The 15397-nt window shown below is 38.7% G+C and overlaps 1 protein-coding gene across 2 annotated transcripts in view; it reads right to left on the reverse strand.

The window, feature by feature from the left end:
* Positions 1 to 15397, reverse strand: part of CLVS1 (clavesin 1) — a 99213-nt gene that overhangs the window by 49776 nt on the left and 34040 nt on the right. The window lies entirely within an intron of this gene.

Below are 15397 nucleotides of genomic sequence, written 5' to 3' on the forward strand. Positions count from 1 at the left end.
ACCTCACAGATAACAAAACTCTGCTATGTTCCTCATTTAGACCTTTTCCTATTTGAAAACTCCTTGTTCTGGTAAAAGAACACATGTGCTTCATTGTAAGTTGTACATGCTAATTTTCCTCCTAGCCTCACTTTGCTGCCAGTATTAAAAGACTGGGACAAAAAACCCAGGGTATAACCCAGGGTATAACAGAGCTTACAACAGTAGAAGTACACTGTGAATTTGAAAAGCTATGGAGTGGAATTGAACAAGTAGAAGATCATGTTTTCCAACCATGTAGAGCTTAAAATGCCAGAATAAAGCAAGATGGAAACTTGGTCTGGACTTTCTGAGTTCAGCAAAGGTCTGAACTTTCTGAATTTTAGTTCAGCAAAGATCTGAACTAAATTTTCAGCAAGTGGTGGCTGAAAACTGTCCAGTAAATCCAGCTAGGGATAGCACACAACTACAAGTAAGCCTGAAAGCCTTCACTAGCATAGCTCAGGTGGTGGAAGATTTACTGCACTCCTAGACAAGATGCTGTAGTGGCTGATAGCACACATTGCTTTTATTCTGGTCAGAAGTGGTCTTTCAACAGGAAGAGTAAGAGGTGTCTAATATCACTAGAACAATTTTCTGAATGCATGGTCTTCAAATCAAACTGTGCCCATTTTTAATGGACAAGATGAGCTGTTTTTCCAGCTAAATCAGCAATAATGTGAGGTTCTTCCCTGTTCATTTATCCCCACTTCATGGGAATTCAGAAGGTGTACAAGTGGCAGCAAAATCAGGCTTGTTGTTTTGGTCTGGTTCTTTAATGCTAGTGTGAACAAATGGCAACATAGCCCTTCATGCTCTAGATGAGACCTGTTCCTCTGATGTAAAGAGGGAGAAAATTATTTCCGAAATATTAACCTTTCAGTCTGAGAGAATAAACACTCCTCATTGTCACTGCAAAAGTAAGCATTGAGGGTCTTTGTACATCTTGTACACCAGAGGGTCCTTTTGACTACATCCAAAGGAGGATGTAGTTTGTAATGAGCTACTTTAGCTGAAAATAAACATTCCCAAAAATCAGAAAAGACACTGATGTGAATTTGGTGATGAGGAAAGAGATGGAGCTGATCACAAAACCTTGCTTAGGGCAATGGATTCTTTGTGTTATTTGGCTGAGAGAGGTTGTGCCTCTCCATCCATGTCTCCTCCTCCTCCATCCAACCAAACCTCCACTCCATTCCCATCACAGCCATAACCAACACAGCTGTCTCTTCTGTGAGGCCAGCAGCAACAGCCAGCTCACAAGTGGGCCTTGCAAGGGAGAGAGGATGTAGGTAAAACATATTCTGTGGAGACACAGAATCAGCACTGGAAACAAACTTTGTGATTTTCAAAGATTCTCTTAAAGCTGAGCATTAAGTTCCTGTGATATTACATGAAAGCCTGGATTTTATTCACATGGGGAGAGATTTTTTTCCAGCATTAATGGCAGCCAACCAAATCTTGAAGACATTAACTGCAAGCACCTCAAAGACTCAAGTCTAGACTGCAAACGCAAAATAAGGATTTTAAATTTTTTTTGCACTTCCATATCTGTTACAAACAAAAATCCATGGGCCTAAGGAGATAAAAGAGAGCAGGAGTGTGGGGTTTTGGGATGTTTTCAGAGGGAGACAGTAAGGGTATTATGAAGCAGCTGCCTTGACTGACAGTCTCTTGCCCACCTGGAGAAGGGGACCTGCTGTGAGCTTTCCAAGCACTCCTCAAAGAAAGCCAGCTAGAATGCAGCAGTAGCAGAAGGGGTCTGGATGAAACTCCCTCCCCTTTGATTCCTGTGGTTTGTGCAGGACTCCTGCAAAGTTGAAAAGCACTGTGTCGTTTTCCAGAGCACAGCTGGGGAATTCAGGGGTCTTTTGCTGTTCCTGGTTTTTGGTGACAGGAGTAATAGTGTTGCAGTCCCCCTTTCATCTCATGGTCACAGTCACTGGTTTCCCTGACACCAGGACACCATGAGTGTGTGTGGGGCTGCTCAAGAGAATGGAGAAAAAGCCTCTGTGGTTCTCCCCTCCCTGCTCTTCCCATCAGCAGTGCTCACTCCAGCATTACAAAAGGAAAAATAGACCTTCAGCTCAGCAGTTCCTGCCCCCACCCACCAGGCCTTCACTCTGTCCTCTGCAAAAGAGTCAACAGTGCCTCTTAGGAGCAGGTGATGGGTCAGTGGCGATGACTGAATGCTCCATGCTCTGCCATGGTCATGCTTAGATAAGCACAGGGAGAAATACTGTCAGTTTTCCACTGAATTTCAGAATTTACTACATTTTTACTAGCATCTTGTTTGCTTGAATATGTTTATTTTTATCCCTCAGGCAAATATTTCTGCCTCCTGTGAACCTTTCATGTAAATCAACACAGGCATTTGGCAAGCTATATCAAAACTGCAGCTTTACGTATCGCTGAAGCAGAAAATAAATGGAAATAATTACTGATGTCTCCAAGCAGAGATTTGTTTCAAAATGAAATGTGTAGCTTAGAGAGGGTGGGCAGTATACAACTAATGATTTCCTGTTAGCTTACATTGCATTGGCTCAGACTTTTTTATTTCATTCCAGGATTAGTTTTTTCCCTCTTTTGGGGGAGATCAGGGAGAGATAGTGGCTGTGTGTTTCCTCATTTTAACCATATTGAACAGGATCAGATCTTCAGTTAGTTGATAAACTACTTCCCAACAGGAAGCTTATGTTTGATGTGTTGCTGTGGAGCTAATTTACATCGTTCTGACACTGAACAAAAAAACTGCCTAATAAACCAAACAGAAAAAAACCCCAAAACTCAACCCCCAAAAAAAGAGAGATGGCATTATCTGTTCTGCTTCACAAAATGTCCCATCACGGCAGTGTGACAACACTCCAGCTTGTGAAGCTCTGTTGTGCTTTAATGATTGGAGAAATGCAAGGGAAAAGTCAGCTCATGACTGAAAGTACAAAAAGGTAGATAAAAAGAAAAAGACAGATCATTTTCAAGTTGGTGGTTTGCTGCATTTAGCATGTTCAAACAGCGTTTTGAATCTTTTAGAGGATGCAAGATCTGCTTCACATGCAACAACAGCTGAATGGCAAAGAAATCAGAAGGGTTGAAAAACTTCACCTATGTCACATCTTCCAAATCTGTCCCTACTGAGGTGGCAGGTTTCTCCAAAGGATGTAATCTACACAGAAATCAACAGATGTTTCATTGTTAGTGAAATGTTCCTGCCAAGAGTTATTTCACATCTTCTTTTAGTGTGCCAGCCAGCCCAGATCAAAGAGGCCTGCCTTGAAAACACAGCCTCCAGGGTCTGGGGAGAGGTGGCATGGAGCTGCTCTCTGGGCTTGGACACCACCCCCAAATACACAAATATACAAAACAAAGGAGACAACGGTTTTTGCCTGTGGTTACCACAATCAGGTTTGTTTTGCTCGTGACATAAATGAGCATTCACTGCACTGAAATCCTTGATTGCTTGTCCATGTTTCTGCCAAAGGCATGGATGTTTACTGACCAGTCCAGGGCAATTTGAGCAGACCCAGATCTGAGATATTGCTCTGAGGGGAAACTGCAGCTTAGAAGTGCCTTTAATTCATGTATTTCTTTTCAACAATTGAGTGTTCAATGAAACACTCTGCCATTGAAAGCTAATTTCTGAAAATCATGTTCTGATGTTATTACAGAATTTGTACTATGTAAAATTTCCAATTTAAAAAAAATCATCAAAGATTACTAATTTACAAAATCTCCTATAAACATACAAGATTATTTCCTGACTTTTTCTTTCATTCTGCCTAAACCTGGCATCTTACAGATGTACTTTCTGCACAGGCTTCAAAGAAAAGTAATGCGTTACTACAAAGGGTTGTTTTTTTTTCTTTCCCCCCCCCTGTATACACACACAAAGCTGAGCAATCCTTAGAGGTAGATACCAAATAAATTTACTCAAGCTGATAACAATGTTCACTTATTTTGTTAGATTAACAAACATTCTTGAGCTAATTTGCCTAGAATATCATTGGAAAATAAACAAGCTCAAAGTAGTGCAAGCAGTCAAAATAAAATACTTTAAACATTTGAATTAATTTTATCACAGGAATTTACTGGTGAAGTTACTTATACATTCTCAGGCAATACTGTCCAGGTGTAACATCTCTGGAACAGAGACAAACCTAAGTTATTTTCATTGTCTTTTAAGACAGTTCAAATTGAATGTATTTGCCTTCCTCACTCAGCCAAGTGGGTAAAAGGTCTAGCTCTTTAAATGATGTTGTTCCAGTTTCAGAGTAGAGAGGCTATAAAACAGGGGTGCTTCATTAAAATACCATAGCTGGCACCTCTCAGAGGCACAGGAAAGGAATATTCACTGAGTAAGTAACACATTATAAATTATAATTGAGATTCAATTCTCCCGGGGAGAAGAGAAGGTAACTTGTCATTTGAAGTGTTGTGAGTTTCTGAGAGTGGACCAGGAGTTTAGAGGGTATAATGATATCATTAAGAAATGCCCTTGCAAAGCAAGCAAAATTATACTGTGCTGTTTCTTGAAAACCACAGGAACTCTTTATTGTTCTGTCAGCAGCAGTTCAAAGAGCTATGTGACCCCATTAACATTCATTCAGGCATGTATAACAAATTGGAGGGGGGGAAATTTCTTGAATAGTTAATTATATTTTGTGTGTTTGAATACCTAATTCTGTTGGCCATAAGAGCTCAGCACCACAGAATACACACCTTGCACACCTGGTTTACCTCACAGCTTTATTTTTCTTTTAATATTTAGAGGAGAAAGCAGTATCAAAGGTAGAGAAATAGCTGGGAGGTTGGAAAGTGGAAAAAACAGATAATGGCTAGCTGATTTGGTGGCTGTGGTTGAACTCCTCTAGCATTTGCAGTCCTTCTTCCATGAGCAGCAAATATTACAAGATGATAAGAAAATCCTTTGAACACACATATCCATGTCAGATAGGAATATGTGGGGTGATACTAAAAACATAAGCTAGAATCTTACAGGGAAACCAAGCTGATCTCACTTTTGATAAGACAGAGGTCTTCTGGCCAAAGTAGGTATTTATTTATTTATTCATGTGTGAAATGTTGTCCCAGAAGCTCTTTCACACACAGTGGCAAATGACTACAGTCTCCACACTGCAGAGATCATGGACTCAGTTTAAGCAAAGACAGTGGCCAGCAACAGAAAATGAAGTTTGCCTGGTTGGTTTTGAATGCAAAAGTTAATCTTTTTTTTTTTTTTTTAGAGAGAATGATTGGTAGATGTTGTCTCCAATGTTAACAGGAAGCCCACTTACAGTGATTAATTAAGTCAGAACCTTTATCTGTACCAATTAATTAATTTCAGTTCCACTGCAGATTCAGGAATCCTTATCTCTTTAGGACTGTCTCCTTGCAGCTTTCCTTGCACTTAGCAATGAGATTGATAAATTATGTGATAAAGGCAAGGACCATCACAAGGAGTTTAATGCTGTCCGTGTTATACTGAGGAGATGTTGTTTCCTCAGAATTCTATTCAGGTTCTCTGTATTTCTAAGGGACACCAAACAGAGTTTGGATTATTAGTGGGAATCTTCAGGAAACTTCAGACAGAAGTTGGACTGGGACCCTTTGTAGTAGCTGCAGGTGTCCATTTACATAAACACCAAGCCACAGGAAACCATTTCTTCCAGACACTGGGCACATATATGCTACTGAGCACACTTATTAATTCTAAGATGCTTCTAAATTCTCTTGGAAAACAGAAGAATAAAATTTATCTTACCCTACAAGCCTAGGCAAGCTTGCATTCTATTTTCAGTTCATTGAAATTTCTGCTGTTTTCCTCTGTAATTCTTACACAGCCATCAAGTACTTTGCTCATCACATATACATTCATACTTCTGCATTTCTTCTGCAAAACTGTCAATCTAATGACCTTCTAAATGTATCTGCTATTTGAAGAATATTTGCATTGTAATTATACTTGTGTTAGCTATGTGGTTTCTTTGCTGAATTTTTATTGCACGCAGATTGGAGTTGGTCAGAAAGTCTCCTCTGAAATGGAAATTATTTTTATTACCTTTTGGCTTTGCTTTAAACTGATTCCACTGCAAACAGTTTGTAATAGTGGGAGTGTGCTCAGACTGAAAATCAGAATGTACATTCAAATGGTCTAATGGTCTAATATGTCTACCAGAAAGGGATGAAAAACACATCCTGAACAAATAATAGGAAGTTTTGAATTACAGGGAAGTAGAACTACTGGATGAATTTCCACTGAAATGCTGGGTTTTCTTTTTCTCAGAAAATGTCCATTTGCCCATTTGCTGAAACCAGAGCTTAGTGGGGGCAAGGGATAGAGATGAGGGGAGAAGGAAATGGGCTGAATACTTTTCTTCGTATTTTCAACATTCCTAGGAAGACTGTGGTGTTTGAGGTTGACATTTTTACATCAAGAAACCCCTGCTATTCAGGAATGTTTGTTTAATTGTAAGGTTCCACATGGTTAAGAAGAGACGTAAAAATATTTGAGAACAAAATTGAGTTCTTCAAGATCACTAGGCAAATGTCCTTATTTGATGTACAGAATTTCTAAAAAGTGCTCAGACATTGAGGGACATTTTGTGCAAGCCTAGAAATCTCTCTTGAAGTGGAAAATCACTTTCTGTCATGATTTAATAGGGATGAAATTCCAGCCTCCATCAAGACAATGGTAAAAGTTCCACTTGCATCAGCTGGGACTTCACCTCAAATTTACTGAAAGCTTTGTAGTCTCTTTTGACCATGTTTTCACGCACATATTTGTGATACAAATATGTATGGCCATACAAATATGTATGATCTTACAAGGTCTGAGGAATTTCTATGTTCCTTTGTTGAGGAGGAGATAATAATACATGAGGCTTTAAAGAAAATTGTTATAACATAATCAAGTCAAAAAACAAGTAGGCAAATGTTTCTAAAAATCATTGCCTTTCTGTAGAATTTTAAAATATTTCTGACAGCAGCTTTTTATTAAAAAACTTGCACTAGAAATTACCTTGCTTAGAGGAGCAGAATGAACACAGAATCCTGCCAAGAGCCCTCTCCTGCATCTGTGTGAGCTGAGCTGCTGGGTCTGCCACAGCAGCAGTCAGGGACCCACAGCCAGTTCCACTGATGCAGCACGTCCTTGAAGGCATGTGCTAAAGACAGGGCTGTGAGCCAGAGGTGTAAAGGAACCACTGATCTTATCTTGCCACAGCTGTCTTCCCTGGAGATGTGGATTTCAGTTCTGCTGTTGTTAGTGAAGGCTCCAGCACGAGTCTTCTCCTAGAGAGAGCCAAGTCCTTGTCTACCTGCGCTCAGGGGGTAATCTCTGCCACTGTGTACAATCACATCAGACTCCTCCTGCTCTGACTCCCTCCATCTCCTTATACACATGTACCTCCATTGCCACCCCATATCTCAGACAAAATAGCACCTACTTCAACTCTGTTCCCACATAGCTTTCACTGGACTGTCACTATTCCTGTCTCTTTCCAAGCTAGTCTTGTATATGCAATCTCTTTCATATTTTTGCATAATCACTGTGTGTATATTTGTCACAGCAAGAAATTACCTGTAAGTAAATACTCTCTTCAGGAAGCATTCACTCATTTCCCATGCTAAAAAGGAGAAAGCTTTTGGAGTTGTAAAAAAAGTTAAACATATTACTGATGCATCATTCCTGTAATTTTATGAAATTATGAAGAACGGGGATAATGTAATTTAATGCAAGTACATTAGGCCAGTTTCATATTTTATGAGAGAAAGAAACATTCAACATATAACATGATCTGTTTACATGTATGTTGGTGGGAAGGTTTGAGCATGACTGATGTTAACTCTAGGCTAATTTTTTACTGTCTACCACTAAGAAACAGGTACTTTCTGTTCAAGGCAGACTCACTGCAATAAACTTTCACATTTCCTTGCTGGGACTGAAAGAGTATTTTCTTTCTTTCTAATGCTTATCAGCAACTTGGAGAGATCTTTATTAAAATGTAATAACTGGCATTAAAAAACTTAACATTTGCAGATTGTCCTTTACTTACAGCCAAAAGCTCCAAAGCATCCAACTGATAAACATGGCAGGGCTGATCAATTTTACTAAGCAGTTAATTCCAGTTTTCAAGTGAAAAATGTGAGTCTACAGCCTGCTATCCTTTGCTTTTTCCTTGTTCCAGTCAACTCCCTAGAGATGATAGACACACAATGAACATAGGCCTCCTCTTGGAGACAGTGAAGTCTGTTTATCTACCTTTTTAAATGTAAAATGAGTCAATTCCTCTTTTCATCTCCTTTAATTTCAAAGGCTCCCTCACTGGCAGCTCAGAGAGTACTTACTCTACATATCACAACAGCTGCTGGAGACAGATAGCATGAGCATTTCTGGAATGATTCAAACTGACCTTCTTTCAATGGATGCTAAATGCTCATCATTAGCTGTGGCTTCATGTTCCAACACAGGTCTCTAACATGAAGCACATTCAAATACTGAAGGAAAAGGTAGCAAGGTAAACAGATTTGGGAACTTTGGAGGCAGCCTATAATGAAAAAAAAAATGGTACGCTTTTTATGTGTACATATTGCAAATTATTTCATTCAAATACTTGTGTATATGCAGTCTAATGCCTCATATGAGTAGTGGACTTGAAACCAAGAAAGCATTTTTGCTACATATGTTTAGGAAACAGAATATCCAATTGCATCTTACAGCATCTGATAAATTCTGGTCTTTAGGCACTTTCCAGTTGCTGAAGATCATTAGAACTTGAAGTTGTCTCATTTTAGGAAAGTTCAATCATTCTGCTGGGAGGAGGTCTCTATTTCCTTCACAGACCAGATTTGTAGGTCCCCTTCTGTAAGTTAATCCATGTTTATACAGCTCATATTGTCTCTATGAAAATAAGATTGAGTTACAAGCAGATCTTCTAAAGATACTAACAGGGACTCTTCTTTGGGAAGCTGCAACACGCCCTTGGACACATGAACAGACTGTGATTACAACATGGGAGCACCCTGCTTTTTTATTCTGAGGAAATCTCTTGTCCTCTGGTAGGACACTACTAAAGGTACAGTTATCAATCTTCAAGGACCCAGCCTAGAATGTCCCTTTTTCTTCAATTTCCCTATCCCAGGGAAGATAATGACAAGACTTTGCAAAATTCCAAAATCTATGTATTTCCCTAATTTTTTACTAGTCTTTAAATTCTGGACATAAATATGCAAAAAAATGTCTGCCTTTAGGTACCTTTCTTTCTAACAGGGGAAGGGAAAGAGGGGCAGATTCTCAGCTGCACAGATCATAATTTCTCTGCAGATGTGCACAGAACCAAAGCCAATTACACTGTTCCAGCAACTGGCCTCAGCTCTCTGCTCACTTTTGTCATGAAAAGTGAGGAACAGTTTTTCAAACTGTTTAAACAATTGAATGAGCAACTTTTGAATCTGCAGTCAGTCTCCAAGAGATAAACTGTTATTTCTACACTGAGGGTCTTTTTATATGAGGTGCTAATGTTTTTTTGGCTTGTCCTTGTGCAAGCCAGTGGATACATGAGCCTGTATATGGTTTTCTTTGCAGAGCTTCTGTCACTGAGGATTTCATCTGTTCTGACTTCAGTAGGCAATGACAGAGCTCTGTCTTTCTATGAATATGACCTGTTATAAATACCAGTGGAGACATAATAGCATCATAGGATATTTATAGCACAGGCAGACTTAACCTTACACTGTAGATTTCTACAGAAAGGCTGAGTGTTCATCAGCTTTTTTACAATTCTCACTCACCCTATATTTTCAAGTAGCAGCAATATTATGTTCAGAAACTCTGTGGAAAGAAGAGTTTTATCTTATACTCAGTATGCCAGGCATCTTATATCCTACATCCTTCACATGACTCATTAAGATTTCCACTGGAAGTACTTATTCAGACAAGGGATCACATTTACTTCGGGATTCAGAGTACAATGTGTTTAAGCAAGGAAAGAAGACTCAGTTCCTTGCTCCAGACATCAAGTTTTCAGGGCAGAGGACTTGGTGAAGTCTCCACACACTCAAGAACTGCCTGGATTGTGTTCAGATGCCCTGCTTGACCATAACAAATATTTAATTATGCCCATTAAGCCAGGCCATGATGCTCTGAAGCACTGTTCCATTACCTTCACTTGAATCCAAACTTCAAAAAGCAAGAAATACTAACAGTTAAGACAGAAATCACATGTTTCCTACCACTCATAATGGAATAGATTATTAAGCATTTTGATTCCCAGATAAAAATTTTTGAAACAAACATACTTCCAGATAATTTTGGAAATCTGTTCCACTGTAATAACACCATTCTGAAAATACAGCATAGTTCCAGAAAAAAAATGTTCTGACTTGAATACTTTTATCATCTCTAAAGACTCATATTTTTCATTATGATTTGGGAAAAAAAAAACCATACAAAAATATTACACCTTTGGCATAATATTGGACTGCATTTTTTTCCTTTAAGATCTCTATTCTTCTTCACTTTTGAGCATTTTTAATATTATAGCTCTTCCTTCTGAAGCACAAATGAAAAGCACATGAAAAATATTTAATTGTATAAGATAATGCCAAAAGACAAGTAATTTACTGCTATAATTGAACTGACATTAGGTTTCTTGATTCTACAAAATTACAGTAGGAAGAAATAAAAAAAAGTACTTTCAAAATCTATTGCTCATGTTAAAGATCAAAAAGCTTCATATAGTTCTTAACAGGCTGAGTTTTTCATAAACTGGCATCTAATTCTAGATTTTGAAGTGCAATAATCTCCAAACAAACCTTTTACCTTTAATTTCTGATTTCATCTAAACATTAATGCTATTTTGTAGCATTAGCAAATGTACATTTGACAATTTTCTAAGAGAATCTTAGAAATTTGTCAAAGGTACAGGGAATAATTTTCCCTTATTTGAAGATTTTTTTCAAAGATTTTTATCTGTACCAGTATCTGATCAAAGTGTTCTAAAGTCAACCATCATTGATTTCTTTTCCTTTTCCCCACCTCACAGAAATAGTAGCTTCAAATTTTGGCTGGATTATGATAAACAAAAGATAAATTTTATTGCTCCCCCAGTATCCTTTGTTGGTCAAATCTTCTGTCAAGTCATTGCCAGTGAAACTCTGGAGACAAATTCTTGCTTGCAGATCTTGGTTGTTCCCTCTTGTTACTGCTGTTCAATGCAATGATTGTGAAATTTGAATCAAAGCCTTGTTGAACCCTAAAGACCACCCCTGCAGTGATTCATCATTGTCACAAAGTAGGAATATGGTTTATTTCTTAAGAGCCACTGTAATCACATTTGAGGACACCTGCGTGTGACACAACTGTCAGAGAAAGAAAGAATACAGCCAGGAAATAACCATTCACCCTATTTCTTGTTTCACTACCTTGAGACAGCCCTGGGGCAAGTTACCTGTTAGGTAAGGCAGTACTAGGTACTCTGGAGTGCAAACCTGATCTTCAGGTCAATTTTGAATCCAGTTTGGTGATTTGTGTTATAAGCCACTCTGTTGGGTCTTGATAGAGCATAGATTTCTGTCTTGGCTTTCACAAAAGAAATGGCAGGCAAGGTCAAACCTTCTGCTATTTTGAAGGTTTTGGAAGATTTCTGGATGCTATTGAGAAGTTATTGCATTTCAATTCAGAGTACTGGCTGGGGGAATTTCTAAATGGCTCTGTGCATGCACATACACAAACTGCAGTACGTAGCTCTGGTGTTGGATAAGGCAGGAACAAAGAGTGTTTCTTGATGCTATTTGGTGCACCATGAAATCAAAAGTCCTGTCTGGGGACCAACCAACTACATCCTCAGAGCAGAAACAAACCAGCCTTAAATTTAAGAAATGTCTGGGCTTCACTGGGCATGAAGGCTGTGTTCACTGCAACACTTCAGCCTTGCTTTCCAGGATTATTAGAGTCTTTGAATGCAGTGGTCAGTAGCAAACATCCTGCGTACTGAGAAGTGACCATTTCTGACATGCTTCACCTGCATCACTACTGTAACATGGGTTTCTGACCTTTGCTGTTGGACTCTGATGCTTCTGCTCTGTTATGCAAAATGCCAAAATGACAGTCTCTGGTTAATTTTAGCCACAATGAAATTTTGTCTACCATCATAAGATAATTATAGGCTCAGCATGACACACAAAGAACTGTGACTTCACAGATTAAGAAAACAGAGGAAAAAACATACTGTGAAGGGGGAAAGCTTTTCACATTAAAAGAATGAAGATTAGAAGTGAAAACTCAGAAAGTTTTTGGCAAAATATATTTTTTTAGACACATCTCTTTCCCCACCTTTCCATCCACGTGAAAATCTTGCGTTTAACATGTTAAAATTCAAGAGATTTGTAAGGTCTAGGAAGCAGTACAGCAAGAGCTCAAAACATACAGTGACAATTGTCTTGTTCTAAAACAGCAGAGCTTGTTAATCAGAGATGGCTTAGACACTACAAAGACATTTGTCCCCACACTGGTGTGACATGATGGGAATTGCTATACTGTACAAATACTTATTTAACATCTGAACTACTGTTGTTTGAAGTGGAGGCATAAAGGCATTTTTAGGTCATTAAATAACGCAACTGAGATACAATGAACTGTCTTGTGTGGTGCAATATATAGAGAAATCCATACAGAACAAGGAGTAGTATTGAGCAAAATGTACATTCAGCAACGTGGTGATGTAACTCCTACTTCATCTTTTTAAGTATACAGATTCTAATCTAAATATACAGATTTTATGGTGTTTGAAACTGAGCAGCCTGAATAATAGCAATATGTAATTTCTGCAGCCAAGTCCACTAGATTTGTCTAGTGTTTGTTTTACAACTCAAGATGAATTAGTATATGCACCTGCGTAATGTTTGCTGTCTGCACTTTAGTGGTAATGCATTGTAGTAGTAATTTGAGAAAAAATAAAGGCAAATGCAAAAGCATGGAATTACCAAAATATTAATTAGCTGGAAGCGATTTGAATGTAAGAAAAATACCCAAATAGATAAATTATTAAATACTATTTTTCTAAGTAATTCTATATGTCAGAATATGATGGTCTGAGACAATGAAGTTTAAAAAAATATAGGAAAATTGTTCTGCTACAGCATTAAAATTGCCATTACATAGGGAGAGGCTGAAAGTTCCTGGCACAAATAGCAACATATGGGTTCAGCTCCAGGAGAAATTTTAAGAGAGAACTATTCTCCTTCTATCCACTTAATTAGACTTACACAGGACTTTATATAACCCAAAATCTCTTTATAGAAAGGAGGACTGAGATAGCCATGAAATCTGCATGTCTGAGGATTTGTACTTGCACAGTGCCTTAGCTATGAGAAAAAACAAGGAAGTGAAAGAATCTGCTTTTATTTTTGGACATCATCATCTCATGGGAGCAGGACCTGAGTTTTTTACTTTCAGTGACCTCCAATGCAGTGACTTTTTCCAAAATATGTAGGTCTCATCTGCATTTCAATTACATTTCAAATAAATTTTACATTAGGATGACACGAGTTGTTTTACTATAATAATAGAACAAAGTCTCGATGAACAGACTTCAACAGAAATGGTGAGACCCAAAAACCCCCCCAAACTAAAAAAATCCCAACATCATTGTATGCTAAATATGTGCTTTATAAGCATGAATGTCTTTCTTCTAAAACTGGTAAAAAGGACAACAATTCACAACTCCTACCACTCCTACTATTCACAAAGCCAGTGGTTAGCTAATTTAGGACACATTATCCCACTTTGTACTTTCAAAGAGAGCCATATTTTTACTAACCCTGAAGAAGACAACAGTAACTCAACTTCAAGCAGGAAACAAAATGCACATGCATACTCAAGTAAGGCAGCCTCCTTCAATTGCACAGCACAGGATGTCAGGCTAATGACAGAATTATGAGATCAACTTTGGTACTCCCAGGCTTCAGTACTTCCAGTATTGCTGCTGACAAATGCAAACCAACTGGAGGCAGACAACCTGGCAGTGCCACGGCCAGAAATCGGATGGGATGAAGGCTGGACTGAATAGATGGAAAAGCTAAATTTAGACACAGACAAGGATGCTTTGCTAGAATTTGCTTTACTTATGAATGTCACTCGGCTTTATGCTCCCTCTGACTAGAAGTTTTTTTTGAACCACAAAACGTTATTCTGTATGAAGTGATAGTATCTGCAGGAGAAGATAAGGTATTGTCCTAAGGACTAATTGCACAGCTTGACTTTCTAATTTGTTAGAATAGATGAAAATTCCTCACAAAGGGGAACACAAGCTTGAAACTGCTGGAAGATTTTTCTACCTCATTTTTTAATAATAAAACAAAGCAGACACAGTCATGATCTACTTGTAGATAATTTGCTAGTCAAACAAATTGTTCTTTCTGGAATGTAAGTTAAAATAAAAATGAACACACCAGAGAGAATTTTTCTTGAGGTGTTTATGACAACAGGATATCTGGTAAGTACTAAGCAAGAGAAAAACAATTACTTATCTCTCCTATTAAATATGTAACAGCATGAAAACAGAGTCTTTAAGCAAGCTGGTATAAGATTGAAGTCATGCCTGATTTGAGCAGGGAGTCAGACAGTGATCTCCAGCTCTCCTTCCAACTTAAATAGCTCTTGGATTCTATCAAATGCCCTCAAATAATAAGGTTATGGAAAAAATCCTTCTCAGGTCCAACACCAGAGATAGGCTTGGACTTTAGTGGAAGGGGCTGAAGGCCTCTCTGAGCACCACAGTTTATCCTCATCCTCAGGCTGTCCCATCCTCAGGTTGCCCCATCAGGCCCCAGCTGCCTTGTCCTCACTTCCTACCTAACCCCTCAACAGCACATGGTTTTAGTTTGCTCCTATTTATCTGCATGCACCAAGTGGACGTGCAGCCCCTCAACAGTCTGAACCATGAAGTAACAGGATCCTGTGTGACAAATGAAGGCAGTCAGAATGAGGCCACAACACGGAGCCTGTCCTCCCTCTTCCTCATTTCCGCCCTACTCAAACGCATCCCCGTGAACACTGCAGCAACACTCTTCCATCTGCCAAGGGAACTGCTCTCGTCTCCTCTTACCCTCCCTCTGCATACACATGTGCTTGCACACTACCGAAGGCAGACACTGCTGGATTCTAATCCCCTCGAATTCTCCCATGGATTAAACCTCAAATCTCTAACCCTCCTTCTTAATGCTGTGATAAGTAACACACATACCGGCTACATTGATTTACAGCTGAAATAAAAGTGAAAGACAGACAAAATGGGATGTCTGAAAATCGATCTATGCAGCAAGTGGATGGAACATTAAAGCATTCTGGATTATTTTCTCCTCCCTTCACTTTGCTCAGGGCCTG

This window comes from Passer montanus, unplaced genomic scaffold, assembly GCF_014805655.1.
Source record: "Passer montanus isolate IOZ18808 unplaced genomic scaffold, ASM1480565v1 scaffold16, whole genome shotgun sequence".
NCBI lineage: Eukaryota > Metazoa > Chordata > Aves > Passeriformes > Passeridae > Passer > Passer montanus.